The following is a 22,023-nucleotide window of genomic DNA, read 5'->3' on the forward strand; positions in this document are numbered from 1 at the left end:
CCTGCACTACTTTCTTGCGGCTGTTTTTTTTATGCGCCCATTTTAAAAACGCCCGGTCGGAGCAGAACGCAGTTTTCCCATTGAAATCAATGTGAAGCTGTTTGGAGGCGTTCCACTTCTGGTATTTCGGGCCATTTACGGCACGAAAAGTGGCCGAAAACACTCCGTGTGAACGTGGCCTTAGGGTAAGTTCACACGTAGCGTAAACGCTGCAGATTTTCCACAACGGATTTCATCCGCAGCAGAATAGATGAGGTTTCAACGAATCTCCACACTGGAGAAAATCAGCTGAGGAAACGTTCGTAAATTGACCTGTGGTGCGTTTTTTTTATTCCGCATCATGTCAACGTGTGCGGCGGAGTCGCTGATTTTCTGTTGCGGATTTTCCCTATTGAATTTAATAGGCAAGTGACACCCGCAACGAATAGCAGATGTCATTTTTACGGTGGAAACGATGCGACTCCGCAGCAAAAATATGTAAATCGGGAAAACCCGGACGTTGTCATGGCGACGCGTTATTTTGTTCTCTGTGGCTCGGCCTTCTGGGATGATGTTTCTTCCCATGTAGCCCCTGCAGCCAATCATAGGCTGCGGTGGTCACAGGAGGCCGGGCCGCACGGAGAACAGACGAACATGTCGCTATGACAACGGGGCAAGTATCAACTTTTTCCCAGCAATGATTCCGCCCGAGAATCTGCATTACAATTTGATGTGGTTTTTCAGCCAGAATTCCCCGCCGGTACCAGGACGGACACGCTGTGTACTTTTAGGCAACATATCTGCCCTGTGTGAACGTAGCCTAACTGTGTCCTCCACAGGTGTCCCCATAACAGTGTATCCTCCACAAATGTCCCTATAACAGTGTGTCCTCCACAAATGTCCCCATAACAGTGTATCCTCCACAAATGTCCCCATAACAGTGTATCCTCCACAAATGTCCCCATAACAGTGTATCCTCCACAAATGTCCCCATAACAGTGTATCCTCCACAAATGTCCCCATAACAGTGTATCCTCCACAAATCTCCCCATAACAGTGTATCCTCCACAAATGTCCCCATAACAGTGTGTCCTCCGCAAATGTCCCCATAACAGTGTGTCCTCCGCAAATGTCCCCATAACAGTGTGTCCTCCGCAAATGTCCCCATAACAGTGTATCCTCCGCAAATGTCCCCATAACAGTGTGTCCCCCACAAATGTCCCCATAACAGTGTAGCCTCCACAAATGTCCCCATAACAGTGTATCCTCCACAAATGTCCCAATAACAGTGTGTCCTCCACAAATGTCCCCATAACAGTGTATCCTCCACAAATATCCCCATAACAGTGTATCCTCCACAAATGTCCCCATAACAGTGTATCCTCCACAAATGTCCCCATAACAGTGTGTCCTCCACAAATGTCCCCATAACAGTGTATCCTCCACAAATGTCCCCATAACAGTGTATCCTCCACAAATGTCCCCATAACAGTGTATCCTCCACAAATGTCCCCATAACAGTGTATCCTCCACAAATGTCCCCATAACAGTGTATCCTCCACAAATGTCCCCATAACAGTGTATCCTCCACAAATGTCCCCATAACAGTGTGTCCTCCACAAATGTCCCCATAACAGTGTATCCTCCACAAATGTCCCCATAACAGTGTGTCCTCCACAAATGTCCCCATAACAGTGTATCCTCCACAAATATCCCCATAACAGTGTATCCTCCACAAATGTCCCCATAACAGTGTGTCCTCCACAGGTGTCCCCATAACAGTGTATCCTCCACAAGTGTCCCCATAACAGTGTGTCCTCCACAAATGTCCCCATAACAGTGTGTCCTCCACAAATGTCCCCATAACAGTGTGTCCTCCACAAATGTCCCCATAACAGTGTATCCTCCACAAATGTCCCCATAACAGTGTATCCTCCACAAATATCCCCACAACAGTGTGTCCTCCACAAATGTCCCCACAACAGTGTGTCCTCCACAAATGTCCCCACAACAGTGTGTCCTCCACAAATGTCCCCTTAACAGTGTATCCTCCACAAATGTCCCCATAACAGTGTGTCCTCCACAAATGTCCCCATAACAGTGTGTCCTCCACAAATGTCCCCATAACAGTGTGTCCTCCACAAATGTCCCCATAACAGTGTATCCTCCACAAATGTCCCCATAACAGTGTATCCTCCACAAATGTCCCCATAACAGTGTATCCTCCACAAATGTCCCCATAACAGTGTATCCTCCACAAATGTCCCCATAACAGTGTATCCTCCACAAATGTCCCCATAACAGTGTATCCTCCACAAATGTCCCCATAACAGTGTATCCTCCACAAATGTCCCCATAACAGTGTGTCCTCCACAAATGTCCCCATAACAGTGTATCCTCCACAAATGTCCCCATAACAGTGTATCCTCCACAAATGTCCCCATAACAGTGTATCCTCCACAAATGTCCCCATAACAGTGTATCCTCCACAAATGTCCCCATAACAGTGTATCCTCCACAAATGTCCCCATAACAGTGTGTCCTCCACAAATGTCCCCATAACAGTGTGTCCTCCACAAATGTCCCCATAACAGTGTATCCTCCGCAAATGTCCCCATAACAGTGTGTCCCCCACAAATGTCCCCATAACAGTGTGTCCTCCACAAATGTCCCCATAACAGTGTATCCTCCACAAATGTCCCCATAACAGTGTAGCCTCCACAAATGTCCCCATAACAGTGTAGCCTCCACAAATGTCCCCATAACAGTGTACCACCGAAAAAAGTCCCCATAACAGTGTATCCTCCACAAATGTCCCCGTAACAGTGCATCATCGAAAAAAGTCCCCATAAGTGTGTCCTCCACAAATGTCCCCATGACAGTGTATCCTCCACAAATGTCCCCATAACAGTGTGTCCCCCACAAATGTCCCCATGACAGTGTGTCCTCCACAAATGTCCCCATGACAGTGTTAGCTGCAGATGTCCCCATATCAGTAAGCGCTGTAAGTCATGACATCGTATCCCATTCGCGCTGCTGGTTTCTATGTATGTCAGTGTGTGGAGGGGGAGGCCACAACCACTTTAAAAATCTCTGAAGACAGAAGTTTCTCAGAAGGCTGTGGCTGGAATAAAGCAGCAGGAAGCCGGCGAGATCAAGCAGGAAGCCGCTGTGGTCAAGTCGAGAAAACCAGCAAGGGGCTAAATACACGAAGGGCCTGTTTACAGTGGTTGTTATGGCAGCCTGGGGGCCTGATAAAGGCTCCCAGGTCCGCCATCTTTGTACTCCTTTGAAGCCCTGCCGTCCCTAAAGCAATGTTAAAAAATAAATAAAAGTTAACATAACTGGTATCGCCGTGTCCGTAAAAGTCTGAACGATCACAATATAGCGTTATTTAACCCGACCTACATTTTTATATATGTATATAACATGCAAATTGCTGTTTTTTTGGTCACCTTAGCTCTCCAAAAAAAGGAATAAAAACTGATCAAAAAGTCGCATATACCCCAAAATGGTATAGGTGAAAACTACAGCTCGCCCCGCAAAATGTAAACCCTCACATCGCTAAATTGATGGAAAAATAAAAAAAAGATACGGCGACACAACATTTTTTTTATTTTAGCAAATAGTTTTATTTTTTTAAAAGTGGTAAAACTTAAAAGAAAACATATAAATTTGGTATCGCTGTAATCGTATCAACCTGTAGAATAAGGTGAATAAGTAGTTGTTACCGCCTTATGGACGCCGTAAACACAAAAACCCCCCCAAAAAATGGTGTAATTGCAGTTTTTTTGCCCATTTCGCCCCACAAATATTTTTTTTTCAGATTCCCAAAAGTTTATGTGTTACAATAAATGGTACCATGAAAAACTACAACTTGTCCCACAAAAAACAAGACCTCATACGGCTATGTACATGAAGAAATAGAAAAGTTATGGCTTTTGGAAGGCGGGGAGGAAAAAACGAAAATGAAAAACTCAAATTGGCCTGGTCTTTAAGGGGTTAATAAAAATGTTTTCTATCTCAGAAAACCCCTTTAATACCACGAATGGGCTGTGTATAGGCCAGTCCGCATGGGCAGCAAGCTATACCTTGAGCAATCCTTTGGGGGTGCGCTAAGGGGCTATAAAATAATAAATACCCCCATTGGGAGTGAGCAAGAGACTACAGGAAGTGCCACCTTGTTAACGGGCAAGGACTGGGCCGTCTTGAGTGGCATCATGGAAAGTCATCAATACCAAAGTGAAAGTCTGCTGCGCCAGGTAAATCCATCACCCTCAAGGATCTGGTTTAGGACTGTTCATAACATGTTGGGACTGATATTGCTTAGAAAGATGTGTCATCTCCAAAAGTGTGTCAGCCACAGTTATCCCCCTGAAACACTATCCACAGATATCCTCATAAGTATGTCATGCACAGATGTCCCCGTAACAGTGCCATGCACAGATGTCCCCGTAACAGTGTCATGCACAAATGTCCCCATAACAGTGTCCCCTCCACAGATGTCCCCATAGCAGTGTCCTCACAGATGTCCCCATAGTAGTGTCCTCACAGATGTCCCCATAGTAGTGTCCTCCACAGATGTCCCCATAGTAGTGTCCTCCACAAATGCCCCCATAACAGTGCCATGCACAGATGCCCCCATAACAGTGCCATGCACAGATGTCCCCATAACAGTGCCATGCACAGAAGTCTCCATAACAGTGTCCTCCACAGATGTCCCCATAACAGTGTCCTCCACAGATGTCTTACTTAGTGCGGTCATTTTATAGACCCCGTGCGTCATATATATGAATGCCAGTGTACAGCTGTTCAGCCCAACGCCTGCAGACCAGGAGGCGACAGCGCGAAGGAAAGAAGGCATCCAATGCAATAAGATGGCGAGATCAAGCAAGATGCTGCCCAATCGAGAAGTTGTCACGGTCAACTGAGAAAACCAGCAGAGAGCTAAAGGGCCTGTTTCTAGGCCAAGGGATGATACCCACAAAGGGCCTGTTTACAGGCCAATGGGGCACTTATTACCGCTAAGGGCCTGTGTACAGGCCAACTTGCAAAGGCAGCTAAATATCACTGGACGAGCAGCAACCAGATCGCAGAAAGAAATAAGGTATGAACAGCAATTGATCAACTAAGGATTTCTCATGTAGCTTAGAGTGTAAAGGCGCTATTACACGGGCCAATGATCGGGCAAACGAGTGTTCATACGATCAGCCGATAAGCAAACACTCGTCCATCGTCTGATCTCTTATGCAGAATTAAAAATAGTCCGCAGCACGTCGCCCTGTGTAATCAGAGATGCGCTGCCGGCATGAAAATGTATGGGCCGAGCGAACAGGGTAACGATCACGCATCCCTATACATAAGCAATCATTGCTCCGTTTGAAAGGAGTAAATGAGCGCCGATCAACGAGCTGTCTCGTTGATCAGGGTTTGTTTACATGGCCCACGTCAGGCAGTGTAATAGGAGCCTAAGTATTGTTATAATTTTTTTGTGTAAATCAGTAGTAAATGTGAATATATGAATCGTTGTATTGTACACTACATAGAGAAAAGTATTGGGACACCTCTTGATCATTGAATTCAGGTGTTGCATTCAGTCCCATTCCCCAGGTGTATAAACATTTGTGATAGAACGGGTCGTTGGAAAGAGATCACTGAATTCCAGCGCGGTCCTGTAATAGGACACGACCATTGTATCAAGTCAGTGAAATGTCTTCCTAGATATTTCACCATCTACTATGGGCAGTAATGCTCGTAAAGTTTACAGAGCGGGGTCACCGAGTGCTGATGTGTACAGTGCATAAAAGTTGCAAGCACTCTGCTGACTCCATAAGAGTCCGAACCTCTGGTATTAACATCAGCACAAAACTAGTACCCCGGGAGCTTCATGTCATGGGGGCCTGTCAGCTGCACACCAGCCTTACATCACCAAGCACAATCCCTAGTGCCGGATGGAGTGGTGTAAAGCCACTGGACTCTGGAGCGATGGGGAAGCGTCACTCCACAGAACACGTTTCTATCTGCGGGTCTGATGGATGAGTCTGGGTTTGGCGAATGCCAGGAGAGCGTTACTTGCCTGACTGCACTGTGCCAGCTGTAAAGTTTGGTGGAGGCGGGATAATACTTTGGGGCTGTTTTTCAGGGGTCGGCCCCTTAGTTCCAGGGAAGGGAAATCTTAATGCTATACCAAGACATTTTGGACAATTGTAGCTTCCAACTTTGTGTGAACAGTTTGGGGAAGGCTTTTCCATCATGACTGTGCACAAGGTTCATAAAGACATGGGGGAATTTGGTGTGGAAGAACTTGACCGGCCCGCACCGAGCCTTGACCTGAACCCCATCCAACACCTTTGGGATAAACTAGAGATTGGAAGCCAGGCCCTCTCCTCCAACATCAGTGACCTCACAAATGATCTTGTGGATGAATGGGCAAAAATTCCTACAGACACCCCAAAATGTTGTAGAAAGCCCCCAGAAGTGGGGAAGATGTATTAGCTGCCATGTTGTAACAAACTCATTAATTCTTATGGGATGTCATAAAAGCTCCTGTAGGTGTCCCAATACTTTTGTCCATATAAGGTATATTAGGTATTCTTACTCACCCCCAGTATGGTGTAGCTCCCCTTTTTCGGTCTGCAGGCTCCGTCACAAAAAATCTTTCTGCAGTAATACAGTAGATAGAAGACGGTGGAAGCGAAGCACTGCACAAGTTTTTCATCACACCAGGAAGAGCACGCCCAATCAGAAAAAAAACATCACAAAAATGTTGCTTTACAATGTGTAGGATTTTACCCGCGCAGCACAGCCCTCTTTTTTGTGGAAAGTCCCAGTTTTGTAACGAGGGGGATTATTAGGTTTGGATTACAATAGTATGTTTTTGTTTCTTTTATATCCTCTTTTCTACTAGTTCCTTATAGATCTGGTTGTTTTGATGGAATTCAAAAACTAAATACTGCATTTGTTGGATCCTGTAAAAAGAATAAGGCCTCATTCACATGACCGTAGCCATGTACACGGCCGTGATTTGCGTCTCTGACGGCTGCGGAGTGTCACCAGCGGCCGCCCGCAAATCACGGGCCGTGTGCATTCATTTCAACGAGCCTGGACCGCAAAATGCGGCCGTAATAAGACGTGTCCTATCTTTTTGCGGTCCAGGCTCCCGGCTAATGCACGGACCGTGGAAACCACGGTCTTGTGCATGGGCCCATTGAAATGAATGGGGCTGCAATTCACCCACAGATTTGCAGGTGAATTGCGGCCGCAAAAATATCTTCGTGTGCATGGGGCCTTATCCTCCTGAAACAGTATCCACAGATATCCTCATAACAGTGTGTCATGCAAGGATGTGCCCAGGGCAGTGTCCTCCACAGATGTCCCCATAGCAGTGTCCTCCACAGATGTCCCCATAACAGTGTCCTCCACAGATGTCCCCATAACAGTGTCCTCCACAGATGTCTTACTTAGTGCGGTCATTTTATAAACCACGGTCTTGTGCATGGGCCCATTGAAATGAATGGGGCTACAATTCACCCACAGATTTGCAGGTGAATTGCGGCCGCAAAAATATCTTCGTGTGCATGGGGCCTTATCCTCCTGAAACAGTATCCACAGATATCCTCATAACAGTGTGTCATGCAAGGATGTGCCCAGGGCAGTGTCCTCCACAGATGTCCCCATAGCAGTGTCCTCCACAGATGTCCCCATAACAGTGTCCTCCACAGATGTCTTACTTAGTGCGGTCATTTTATAGACCCCGTGCGTCATATATATGAATGCCAGTGTACAGCTGTTCAGCCCAACGCCTGCAGACCAGGAGGCGACAGCGCGAAGGAAAGAAGGAATCCAATGCAATAAGATGTCGAGATCAAGCAAGACGCTGCCCAATCGAGAAGTTGTCACGGTCAACTGAGAAAACAAGCAAAGAGCTAAAGGGCCTATTTCTAGGCCAAGGGATGATACCCACAAAGGGCCTGTTTACAGGCCAATGGGGCACTTAATACCGCTAAGTGCCTGTGTACAGGCCAACCTGCAAAGGCAGCTAAATATCACTGGACGAGCAGAAACCAGATCGCAGAAAGAAATAAGGTATGAACAGCAATTGATCAACTAAGGATTTCTCATGTAGCTTAGAGTGTAAAGGCGCTATTACACGGGCCAATGATCGGGCAAACGAGTGTTCATACGATCAGCCGATAAACAAGCAAACACTCGTCCATCGTCTGATCTGCTATTTTATGCAGAATTAAAAATAATCCGCAGCTCATCTCCCTGTGTAGTAGGAGCCTAAGTATTATAACTTTTGTGTAAATCAGTAGTAAATGTGAATATATGAATCGTTGTATTGTACACTACATAGAGAAAAGTATTGGGACACCTCTTGATCATTGAATTCAGGTGTTACATTCAGGCCTCATTTACACGAGCGTAATATACGCGTGTGCGACGCGCGTGCTTTTCACGCGTGTCGTACGCACCTATATTACTCTATGGGGCAGTGCAGACGATGCGTGAATTTTGCGCAGCGCGAGTGCGTTGCGTAAAACTCACGACATGTTCTAAAATTCTGAGTTTTTCGCGCATCACGCACCCATTGAAGTCAATGGGTGCGTGAAAACCACAAAGGTCGCACGGAAGCACTTCCGTGCAAACTGCGTGATTCGCGCAAGAGCTGTCAAACAATGTAAACAGAAAAGCACCACGTGCTTTTCTGTTTACAAACATCCGAACGGAGTGTCTTACACATGAGCGAACCGACCTTTACCGGGTTCGGCCGAACCCGGCAGGAGACAGTCACTGTGCAGGGTGCTGAAAGAGTTAAACTGTTTCAGCACCCTGGACAGTGACTTCCGATCCCAATATACGTGAACGTGTAAAAAAAAAAAGTTCTGACTTACCGATAACTCCCGGCTTCTTCCTCCAGTCTGACCTCCCGGGATGACAATTCAGTCCAAGTGACAGCTGCAGCCAAGCACAGGCTGCATCGGTCACATGGACTGCCGCGTCATCCAGGGAGGTGGGGCCAAATGTCAAGAGAGGCGCGTCACCAAGGCAACGGCCGGGAAGTTCTTGGTAAGTACGAACCTCCTTTTTTTTTTCAACAGGTTACTCGATATGGTGATCGGAATGCACTGTTGAGGGTGCTGAAAGAGTTACTGCCGATCAGTTAACTCTTTCAGCACCATGGACAGTGACTGACGTCGACTAGCCTCATCTCTATGATGGCGGCTGCGCGAAAATCACGCAGCCGCGCATCATACACGCATGAACGCGTTTTTTGCGCGCGCAAAACGCACACGCTCGTGTAAATGAGGCCTCAGTCCCATTACTACAGGTGTATAAACATTTGTGATAGAACGGGTCGTTGTAAAGAGATCACTGAATTCCAGCGCGGTCCTGTAAGGGTATGTGCACACGACCTCTTTTCAGACGTAATGGAGGTGTTTAACGCCTGAAAAGACGGCTCCAATACGTCGGCAAACATTGCCCATTGCTTGCAATGGGTCTTACGATGTTCTGTGCAGACGAGCTGTCATTTTACACGTCGCTGTCAAAATACGGCGCGTAAAATAACAGCTCGTCAAAAGAAGTGCAGGACACGTCTTGGGACGGTTTTGGAGCCGTTTTCTCATAGACTCTTGAAAACAGCTCCAAAAACGCAGCAAAATACGCGAATCGGGCTGTTTTTCCCTTGAAAACCGCTCTGTATTTTGAGACGTTTTTGACTATGTGTGAACATACCCTTATAGGACGTGACCATTGTAAGAAGTCAGTGAAATGTCTTCCCTCCTAGATATTCCACCATCTACTATGGGCAGTAATGCTCGTAAAGTTTACAGAGCGGGGTCACCGAGTGCTGATGTGTACAGTGCATAAAAGTTGAAAACACTCTGCTGACTCCATAAGAGTCCGAACCTCTGGTATTAACATTTGCACAAAACTAGTACCCCGGGAGCTTCATGTCATGGGGGCCGAGCAGGTGCATGCCAGCCTTACATCACCAAGCACAATTCCTTGTGCCGGATGGAGTGGTGTAAAGCCACTGGACTCTGGAGCGGTGGGGAAGCGTCACTCCACAGAACACTTTTATCTGGAAGTCTGATGGATGAGTCTGGGTTTGGCAAAAAAACAAAAACGTGCTGCACAACTACTACACTTTATGGCCAAAAGTATGTGGTCCCCAGACCATCACACCTTTATGAGCTTGTTGAACATCACATTCCAAAACCACAGGTGTTAATATGGAGTTGGGCTCCTTTTGCAGCTATAACAGCATTTCCACAAGATTGTGGAGAGTCTGGGAATTTGTGCCCATTCAGCCAAAACAGCATTTGTGAGATCAGACACTGATGTTGGGGGAGAAGTTCTGGCTGACAATTCATCCTAAAGATACAGGATGGGGTTGAGGTCAGGGCCCTGTGCAGCCACTCTAGTTCCTCCACACCAAACTCCTGCACCCATGTCCTTATGGACCTCGCTGTGTTCACTGGGACACAGACATGCTGGAACAGAACTGTTACCACAAGTTTTGAAGCTACAATTGTGTAAAATATCTTGGCATGCTGCAACATTAACATTACCCTTGACTGGAAGTAAAGGGCCAATCCCAGAAAAACAGCTCCAGACCATTAGATCTCCAACAAATATTACAGTAGCCACCATGTATTCCGGTAGGTAGCGTTCTCCTGGCATCCGCCAAACCCAGACTCCTCCATCAGACTGCCAAATAATGAGACGTAATTCATTCCAGAGTCCAGTGACGACGTGCTTTACACCACTCCAGCCGCTGCTTGGCATTGAGCATGGTGATCTTAGACTTGTGTGCAGTGGCCATGGAAACCCATTTCATGAAGTTCTGGCACTGATGTCACTTCCAGTTTAAAACTCTAGTGAGTGATACAACAGGATAGGCGATTTTTACGCGCTTTAGTGACTCCACTCTGAGATTGTGTGGTTCACTGCTTTGTTTCTGAACTGTTTTTACTTCTAGATGCTTTCACCTCACATTAATAGCATCTTACAGGTGACCGTGGCAGATCAGACATCTTACAAACATGTGGCCTCATATGCCGGTGTCATGTTTAAAGTCACTAAGCTTTTCAGCATGACCTATACTACCAATATTTGTCTCTGGAGATTACGTGGCTGTGTGCTTGATTTAATGCACCTTTTTTCAAAATTATGAATTTAAATTTAGTTTACAACAGAGTGCTGGACATAATTTTTCCAGAAATTTAGACCTTTTGCATCTGTTGGTCGACGCAGAAACTATCCGTGTCTACGAGCACCAACAAGATTCCAGTGTGGCACAAGATAAATCGGGGGGTGTGGTGAGCGAACCAATGTTTTTCTTTTTTATTTCTAATCTTTTTGCAATGGGTGTGGCTGAAAGGATACGTGTCCACATACTTTTGGCCATGTAGTGTATCTATTGAATTAAGTGGCCATGTGACAAGCTGGGCTCTCATGTTTACACATGATATGTCCAATGTTTACATGTGCCCATAGAAGGGATTTACATGTGCCCAATGCATAAAGGGATCTTTAATGAACACTAATTTTTCAAACAATTTATTCTAATCTAATAGTATACATGATATATTAAACTTTGTAAATGACCTTCTGTTAAAATTTTGTTTTATCCATGCAAATTTTGTCTGAAGTTACCGCCACTAGGTGTCTCCCTTCCTGAAATCTGTTGTCAAGCACAGTCTGTCCCTGGTTACAGAACAGAATTGATGGGCTGCAGAAGGTGGGGGGGTGTCTCTTCACTGCCTGTTCATACAAGTCTAAGGAGAGGGGAGGAGGGAGCAGAGTGAGAAAGAGACACAGACGTGCTGCCCATACAAGTCTATGGAGGCAGTAGCAGAGAGGGTGAGTCAACAACAGACATGCTGCATACAAGTCTATGGAGTGGGACTGGTAAGATTTCTACGTCACGCCAGTGCTGGATTATCGGCTACACAGCTCATTACTGGTTTATAGTCTCCCAGCTTTTGCAGCTTTTATATATATATATATATATATATATATATATATATATATATATATGGGATAGAAATAGAGCAGAATCCCCCTCTTCTATGTGGGCAGTGTATAGAAGACATGATAGCCTGCAGAAAGGAAAACTGCTAAACAATGCAAAATACAAGACGTATAATCACCAGAAATAGTGTTATTCCTCATGTACACACATATGGCAGCCTATTCTGAAAAGTTAGGTACACTAGTTAATTTATTTTTAGTAAAATGGCGTATTCTAAAGTGTTAGACCTGGACAATCCCTTTAATTTTACTAGAAATGTGCAGCATCGCTAAGGCATTTCATGTGACTTGAATAATATTGATGATGCACAAGAGTGCGATAAGAGTTTTCTGTTGTAGTTATTAGAAAATCATTCAGATTTAGGGCTTATTCAGACGAACGTATAATACGTCCGTGCAACGCGCGTGATTTTCACGGGCCTCGCAAGGACCTATGTTAGTCAATGGGGCCGTTCAGACAGTCAGTGACTTTCACGCAGCATGTGTCCGCTGCGTAAAACTCACGACATGTTCTATATTTGTGCGTTTTTCGCGCATCACGCACCCATTGAAGTCAATAAGTGCGTGAAAATCACGCGCAGCACACAGAAGCACTTCCGTGGGACGCGCGTGATTCGCGCAACAGCAGTAAAAACTGAATGAAAACAAAAGCACCACGTGCTTTTCTGTTTACAAACATACAGTGTCATAATGATGGCTGCGCGAAAATCACGCAGCCACGCATCATACGCGGCTGACACACAGCTGTTATGTACCTTTTGCTTGCGCAAAACGCCGTGTTTTTTGCGCGCACAAAGCGCACACGCTCGTTTGAATCCGGCCTTACTAAGGAATCATTTTTAAATGTGTTTTGTTTGCATGAATATATTTGTCTGAATATGTTTTCACCGATGCCTGTGGTCGGCATGAAGTGGGTGACAACACTGAAGCGCTTTACTAATGTAGAGACTGAGGTTGTAGCCCGCCGGGCTGCAGAAACGATGGTGCACAGATGACCATCTTCAGCGCTGAGCAATAATAATGTAACTGTTGTAAAGTAAGTGGGGGAGAAATTTTGTATCACTGTCAGAGTTTCTCATTAGGCCAGGATCACACATGCAGTTTTTGCGGCAGTTTTTTGAGCCAAAGCCAGAAGTGGATCCAAGAATATATAAAGAAAAGACTGATGCGTCTCCTTTCTTTTGTGTCCACTTCTGTGTTTGGCTCAAAAAGCTGCATCAAAACTGTGTGTGATCTAGGCCTTAAAGGGGTTTCAGGAATTTCCATGGATGGTTTATCCTTAGAGTGCCACAGCGCCTCCATTCTGCTGATCAGTGACAATCCCGGAGGTCGTACCCACATTGATTGGAAAATCCCTTTAAATACTGTATATTTGCCGTAATTACTTCTTTTAAGGGGTTCTCTGCTTTTATCAAAAAGTCCTGTGACTTTGCAAGGGAAAAGTAATTATAGCTCTCATATTCACTTGTCCTTTTGGGGAAAAAAAGAAAAAATACAATTCTCAAGATCTATGCTTGCTGCCAGTGAATGGAAACATTGCTTACATCCAGAGGCTGAAACCCAAGTAGACTTTACTTCTCACAGCTGAGTTTGTTACAGTTGTTTCCAGTCTAGACAATCCTCTGTGAGCCAAACAGGTAAGACTTTAGTCTGATACATTTTGCCTGCACTGATACATTGTAGCAAACTATTAGGAGAGGAGAGAGATTTGTGCTGCTGAAGTGTTTAGCTCAGGTTCTGTTCAGACTAGAATCATACTGTAGCTTACATTTAGAATGGAGCCATGAAAGTTATGCCGGTTTGTATTAATATGGATACCAGAAAATCATGAAAGATACCATTGACTTTAATAAGGTCCATCTCCGTTCCGCCTGGGTACCAGTATTTTGTGACGGCAAGAATAACGCAATAATGTAAGTGTGAACAGAGCATTGCCTAGACTGAATACACTTATAACAAACCCTCAGCTGTGAGAAGTATTAGGTATGGATAGTTTTTTTTTTTAGCCTTTAGACATAAACAAGACTGTTTTCATTCATTGACAGCAATAATGGATTTTTCACAATGATGAGAACCTGGAACTCAAAATATATTAGAAGCTTGCAGAACATTTCATTGTACAGAGGTATAGCTTTGGACAATCCCTACATGTTAGAAGGGTCCCTTGACAATAAGCTGATCAGTCTCCCCCTGTTGAGACGCCCAGCGATCAGCTGTAATCTGTGGGGGAAAATAGGCCGATTACCCAGCAGCGCCACCACAGGACAAATTAAGCATTACACAGTGTCCATTCACATCAATGTGCTCTCTGTGTAGGACAGGACAGGTCCTCCATAGAGGGAGACGCTCTTTATATTCACTCTTCACTGACCAAGAGATGAGGATCCTAAACAGAGGACCCCCCCCCCCCTCTATTAACTCACAATCCCTAATAGGGTTTATGGAAATGGCTTTGCTATACTGGATAACCCCTTTAAGCTTTTATAAGACAGAAACTACATCCAAAAAACAGGGACAGGCGGCATCTGCATCATGATATACTAGACACCATTACAGAGAAATTGGGGTACTGGGGTAACGTTTTTATTTTCCTCTAGGAATTGTGTGTAGTAACTGAAATCTGATATAAAAATAAAAAAATATGGGATTAGGGGAAACCTCACCCTGCACCGAGACTCCATCTAAACCCATTCAGCAGCCATAAATCCAGTACTGTGTCATTACAGTAACGACTCTGGAGAAAATAAGTAAGTGCGGAGCAGCGCGTTTCGCTCTGGATTGTGTATCATCTCAGTCCCTTCAATAGATGTATCGCTTTCTAATGAGCTCCGGTCCACATATTATCCTATATATAATTTGTAAACACGGGCAGGCACCCATAAACTACACGGAGTGTTCCTCCAACAATGCAAACATTTTCTGTTTATCACCAAACATTTCATTTATCCCATTACCCGGCAAAAAAGAATTATTATCTCTCCTGTTGCAGCAAAATAAAAGCAAAAAATCAACTCTTTCTCCTCTAATGGAATTCTGTGTTGTAAATGTATTTTGGTATTATAAGGTTCCACTTTCTAGTGAGTACGGTTCAATCAGTGATCTAAAAGGCACTTAAATGCTTTGAACAAGACACATAAAAAGCTTTTTATTGCAAGCGCTTTGCTGTATGTACCAATTTTGACATTGATCTCATTCCATGTCGGGGTATTTGGAAGCAGCCCATAGCATATAAAATCGCATGGTGGCTTTTGATCTCCAGCTGGTGATTAAACCACATGATGGAAGTTTGAAATAATCTTGTGCCCATTAGCATACCCCTAAAACACTTCTGTGATAAATGCAGCAGAGGGTTCTTTATCCATAATAGGAAACATTTACATAGAGAGATCACAAAGTTACACCTGTTTATTTACATTACTGAGTAATGGCGCGCGGTGGACGGAGGTGAATTCATTAGACTGGTTTCCCATAGAAGCGTTGTAGAGAAATCGCTTCATTTCTCCGTGGACATAATCCGGTACGGGGGATACAACTATGGTCTATTATCTGACTTGTGGACACTTTGTTTTTTATTTGGATCTTTTATTATGTGCCTGTATCAGTAAAGCTTATTTGTACTTCGTGTTTCAGTTCCTCGGCAAGATCTCTGCTGGCTGTCAGTGAATAAGGACATTCATGTTTGCATACAGAGTACCGCTTCGGATCCAACTGACACAGGTGCAGGGCTCATCACAAGAGAGATCTCTGATAGGGTCTATTCACACGGTGTGGTAAAATTGAGTTTTTTGCTGCGATTTAGGGAAATTGTAGAAAACGCAGTGGATTTGCCGTGATTTTGCGAAAATTGTGGCAAAAAGGGGGTTAGACTATGAATTGACCCATGCACAAAATGAATTGACCTATATATATTTATACACCTAGTTTTCTGGCATCGAAAAGTCAAAAACGGCACAAAAGTAGCAACTTGCATAAATTACTTTTTTGACACTTGCGCCGTTCATGGCGGAATTTAAAGGAAGGAGGCGCAGCCGCCCACAATCTGACACATTTACTATAATTTACGGCAGAAACTGGCAGCACTTATAGCACAAATCTAGTCCATCTCGTAGCTGGCATAGATTTCCCTTTCTGGCACACAGACAGCCAGAGATGCGCCTAATTTATTAAGAGGCGTGCGCCTATTGATAAATGAGGCGCTTTTTACTCCAGCACTTTTAAGGTATGTTCACACGGGCTATTTTCAGCTGTTTTTCGGGACGTAAACGCGCTGAAAAATCGGAAGCAGAACGCATACAAACATCTGCCCATTGATTTCAATGGGAAATACGGCGTTCTATTCCGACGGGGCGTTATTTTATGTCTCATTTTCAAATAAGTGCGTTAAAATGCGTTTTTTGAGCCATTTTTCATTGACAATAGAAAACAGCTCCAAAAACGGCCGTAAAAAACGGGCTGAAAATCAGCGTTTTTTTTCTCATGAAAACAGGTCCGTATTTTCAGCCGTTTTTTTGTTAAGTGTGTGAACATACCCTCAGCTTATAAAACACTAGTCTGAATAAATTCCCCCCTTAAGGTATATTTATATAAATATTTTAATTTTTTTTCCAGTCTTTTTTGTGGTATTTGCAAATTTTTACCCCCAGATCAGCACTTCAGGGGTCTGTTTAGTGGGTGCATTTACCAGCTTGCTCTAAGTTAAAGGGATTTTCCATAGTGACTGACGCGTTTTTCACAACCTTCAAGTCACTGCAGCCACGTGCCCTGGAATCAGCGCTCAGGGACTGAATTTGAATGCGCTATACATTAGGAAATGGAGCTCTGTCATTTCAGCCATATTTTATTTAATGACACTGAAACCATTTAATGGCATCCACAGCTGTCATTCGTTTTCCATGTCTCAAATTATATCTTGAGTGACGTTTAAATTTAAAATAAAAAGGATTCACTGAAATGTAAAGAATAATAGGGGATGTGAATGTACTGAAGGGTGTTGTTCTTGGCTATATTTTACAGTATCGTTTTTTTAGTTACACTACCCTAATACTTTCTATGTCTTAACGGCAAAAGTCACCTATACCTGACTTGATACTTGAACAATATGATAGGTTTTCCCCATTGAATTCAATGGAGAGGTAAAACCTGCAACAAATCAGCAAATGTTGCGACTTTTGGCGGCGAAATTCCGCCACAAAAATCCAGATCATAAAAGAAAACTTAAAAATAGTCTAAAAATTCTTACTTACAGCCCGGCTGTTGTCATAGCGGCGGGTCCCTCTGTTCTGAGCGCAGCCCTGACCTCCTGGGGGGACGTTTCATCCTATGTGACTGCTGCAGCCAATCACAGGCTGCAGCGGTCACATGGACTGCAGCATCATCCCAGATCGACGCTATGATAATGAGGTACGTATGAACTTTTTTTTCTTTCTTTCTAGCAGTATTTCTGCAGCAAAAATTACGCCCAAAAAAGCTGCACCACAATTTGGTGCAGTTTTTGGGGTGGAATTACCTGCGGCTTCCAGAACAGAAACGCTGTTCACTTTTACGCAATATATCCGCGCTGTGTGCACTTGAACAACCCCTATCCATATGCATGTGGACCTCATAGAAGAGAGTACCCGGCACATGTCCCCTTCCTATAATCCAGAGCTGCTGAGAAAAGCTGCTCTTACCCTTGAGAATTTAGCGCCACCATGTTTTATTTGGCCAATGCATAGTCAATGTGGTATCAGCTGATCACCGGGGATTTTATCTGGCGGATCTGGGTTAAGGCTGGGTTCACACGAGCACATTAACGTCCGTAATGGACTGACGTATTTCGGCCGGAAGTCCCGGACCGAACTCAGTGCAGGGAGCCGGGCTCCTAGCATCATAGTTATGTACGACGCTAGGAGTCCCTGCCTCTCTGCAGGACAACTGTCCCGTACTGTAATCATGTTTTCAGTACTGGACAGTAGTTCCACGGAGAGGCAGGGACTCCTAGCGTCGCACATAACTATGATGCTAGGAGCCCGGCTCCCTGCAGTGTGTTCGGTCCGGGACTTCCGGCCGAAATACGTCCGTCCATTACGGACGTTAATGTGCTCGTGTGAACCCAGCCTAACAGTTCTGCATTTGAAAGGGGCTATACTGATGAGACAACCCCTTCAAGCAGAATACAGACTGCCATAGACAGTAGCCTGTATTCCGCCCTGCTCTATTTTTGGATCAGTCCAGCTCATACAGGGGAAGATCCTGATGATAGACGTAGCAGACTTCCATCCGGCTTTTCCTCTGACCTCGACCAACTTTGCTTCAGATTTCAGAATCTTCTAAGAATGATTATTAGAGAAGTAGTGATATTTTCTATATGTAGAATTCATCGCAGACCCCCAAATTAGTGCCCGCGGAGCGCCATGTTTAGTAACAGAGGAAGCAGTGACTGGTACAAAGAATCACATGACTTCACCCACCAAGTGCATTTCTTTTCATAAAACCACTTCTCCCTCATTTCCAACTGCAAACTTCTCTCCAATAAATAGCGACGTCCCCTCACATTACAGTCATTATGGGGGTTATTTTGCAGTGAGAACTGTTATATAGTAAGCGCCGTGTCAGGATTAAGGACATTTGGTAGGGCTTCTCCCTTCTCCTCCCAGAAGTTCACTGAGAGTCTAAATCTATAAAGTAAATATATTTGTATCACGTAATATCAAAACACATAAATGCAAGTTATTCATTGCTTTTCGGTCGTAGTGATTTCTCCAGATGTTACCTGCACTGTACTTTACCCACTTGTAATTGACGCTTGGAACTCTAAGGCCGCCTGCACGCGGCCGTGCCCGTAATAACGGTCTGCGACTACGGGCACGGCTGGCGCCCGTGGACAGCCACACACATTTTCGTCCCGTGCTCCCATACAAATATGGGAGCGCGGTCCGTAAAAAGCAAAAGATAGGACGTGTCTTCTCTTTGGGGAGGCTTTCTACGGCCCGGACACCTTCCCGCAAATATACGGGTAGGTTCCCGTAGACAATAGGAGTAAATTGGTTCGTAATTGGGGACAAATTCTACGGTCGTGTGCATGGGGCCTTAGGCTGGATTCCCACAGTGCAGATTTGCTGCAGATTTTGCATGCGTTTTTTTTTTTTTAGCCAAAACCAGAATTGGATCCAGGAGAGCAGAACTATCAGGGTAGGTAGTTTCAGACGTAATTCGGGCGTTTTACGACAAAAAACGCACCTAATACGCCTACAAACATCTGCCCGTTGCTTTCAATGGGTTTTACGATGTTCTGTTCCCACGAGCCTTTATTTTATGCGTCGCTGTCAAAATACGGCGCGTAAAATGACGGCTCGTTTTTGGAGCCATTTTTCATTGACTCCATTGAAATACAGCTCCAAAAACGCAGCGAAAAACGTGAGTTGTTAAAAAAGTGAAGTCTATGTGCCAAATACACAGCATCTTCGCACAGAACACGCAGCATAAATTGACATGCAGAACACATTCCGCACGACTTTTGTACGTTTTTTGTTTTTTTTCTGCAGCGTGGGCATTAGATTTTGTAAATCTCATTCACTTTGTTGCTGCTGTAGATGTCACGCACCCCCATAGTTGTGAGTCTAGAGGGATGCGTGATGCGCGAAAAGAACGGACATGTCCTATTTTGTGTGAACGGCCACATTGAAGTACATAGGTCGGTGGGACGGCCGCTGTTTCCACGACCAACACACGGACATTTAACACGCTCGTGTGAAGAAGCCCTTACAGTGAAGGTTCGTCTTATGTGGTGTTATTAAGACATCTTAGCAGAGATCATCTATCGGGATCTGGAAGCCAAAATCCCCTCTGAAGCAAGGGCTGTGCAGTGTAGTCATCAACATAGGACATAAGGAAAAGTGGTATTACGGTAGGATCCTTTAGTTCCAGTGATTCTGGTGACCCCCATCAATGATGAAATGTTAGAAGGTGTTTAAAGAATCTTCACTTAAAGGGACTGTCCCATGAAAACCCCTTTTTACTATTATGACCCCCCACACAAAATGAGGGTCTCGAAATCTCTGTTCTTGGGCAGAAAGCAGGATGAGCATGACCATAATCCAAATCATGCTATATACAAAGAACACTACAACCCCCAACATGACCGGACCACTGGACATGACCATAATACAATTCTATTATACTCCATACATAGAACACTACAACCCCCAACATGACCGGACCACTGGACATGACCATAATACAATTTTATTGTAGTACATACATAGAACACTACAACCCCCAACATGACCCGACCACTGTATATGACCATAATACAATTCTATTGTAGTACATACATAGAACACTACAACCCCCAACATGACCCGACCACTGGACATGACACAATTCTATTATACTCCATACACAGAACACTACAACCCCCAACATGACCGACCACTGGACATGACCATAATACAATTCTATTATCCTCCATACACAGAACACTACAACCCCCAACATGACCGACCACAGGACATGACCATAATACAATTCTATTGTAGTACATACAGATATAGACTACTACTCCCTCCCTCTTTCCTCAGCACCTACTCCCCGGACACTTGACGTGATAATTTGCTGTGTGACAATACATTCACTCCACCTGTATGTAAGTGCGCACAGCTGGAGGTAAGTATCCTGAGGATCACATGGGGGGGGAGATGTTCTTTTCATTTCCTATAACAGGGTCTATATTAGGAGTTATTAATCCACGGCCAGAGATGTAATATCCTCAATCAGTGAGACTAAGAAGCGGACGTGATAGCATTTCTGCAGGTCTGGGATTTGTCTGGTAATTAACCCTTCATTATAACAATAAGTAAATCATAGACACAATCACAAACTACAAGGGGCTGGTGATGAATAATGACGGATTCTGGCAGAAAGCAGCCAAATAAGCAATCACCCAGTAAGTGCCGCCCCGGAGAGGACCGGCAGCGCCTCCCACAGCAGCGTATCAATGCTGTAACGCGGCGGCCTCACTATTCCCAGCCGGCTTGTTCCTGAACCTCCTGCGGGATGTCATACAGAATATAGAGGTGACATAATATCTATACAGGATACAGTGGGAGTCCTTGTATATTCAGCTAGTACAGTGGTCTCCAACCTACGGCTTCCCAGCTGTTACAAAACTACAACTCCCAACATGCCCTGACAGGCTGTAAACTATAATGGCGTGCTGGGAGTTGTAGTTTTGCAACAGTTGTAGAGTCACGGGTTGGTATAATAACATTATTTTAGTATTAAATAGGCTTTTGCGTATATCCAGCTGATTCATTGAGAATTCCTAGTATACCTTGTGTATCAATTTCTCACAGTTTGCAACATCTCTGTTTGCTGTCAGCAATTGGGCGCTTCGTTGTTTACTTGATGAAAATCTGTCTTACCATGTGATGATCACATAGGGGCCCGGTTCAGTTCAGTACAATATATATATAAAAAGATACTAGTCCTTCTCAATGAATTAGAATAGCCTCAAAAATTTAATTTATTTCAGTAATTCAATTGAAAAAGTGAAACTCCTATATGATATAGATTCCTTACACACAGAGGGATCTATTTACAGCATTTTTTCCTTTTAATATTTATGATTATGGTAACCGTTAATGAAAACACAAAATTTTGTCTCAGAAAATTAGAATATTCTCAATTTCAAAAATGATTTTTAATATCGAAATATTGAAAAGTCTGTCCAGTATCTGCCGTCAATACTTGGTCGGGGCTCCTTTTGCATGAATTACTGCATCAATGCGGCGTGGCATGGAGGCGATCAGCCTGTGGCACTGCTGAGGGGTCATCAATGCGGCGTGGCATGGAGGCGATCAGCCTGTGGCACTGCTGAGGTGTTATCAATGTGGAGTGGCATGGAGGCGATCAGCCTGTGGCACTGCTGAGGGGTCATCAATGCGGCGTGGCATGGAGGCGATCAGCCTGTGGCACTGCTGAGGTGTTATCAATGCGGCGTGGCATGGGGGCGATCAGCCTGTG

The sequence above is a fragment of the Rhinoderma darwinii genome, chromosome 12, assembly GCF_050947455.1.
Source record: "Rhinoderma darwinii isolate aRhiDar2 chromosome 12, aRhiDar2.hap1, whole genome shotgun sequence".
In the NCBI taxonomy this organism is placed as follows: domain Eukaryota; kingdom Metazoa; phylum Chordata; class Amphibia; order Anura; family Rhinodermatidae; genus Rhinoderma; species Rhinoderma darwinii.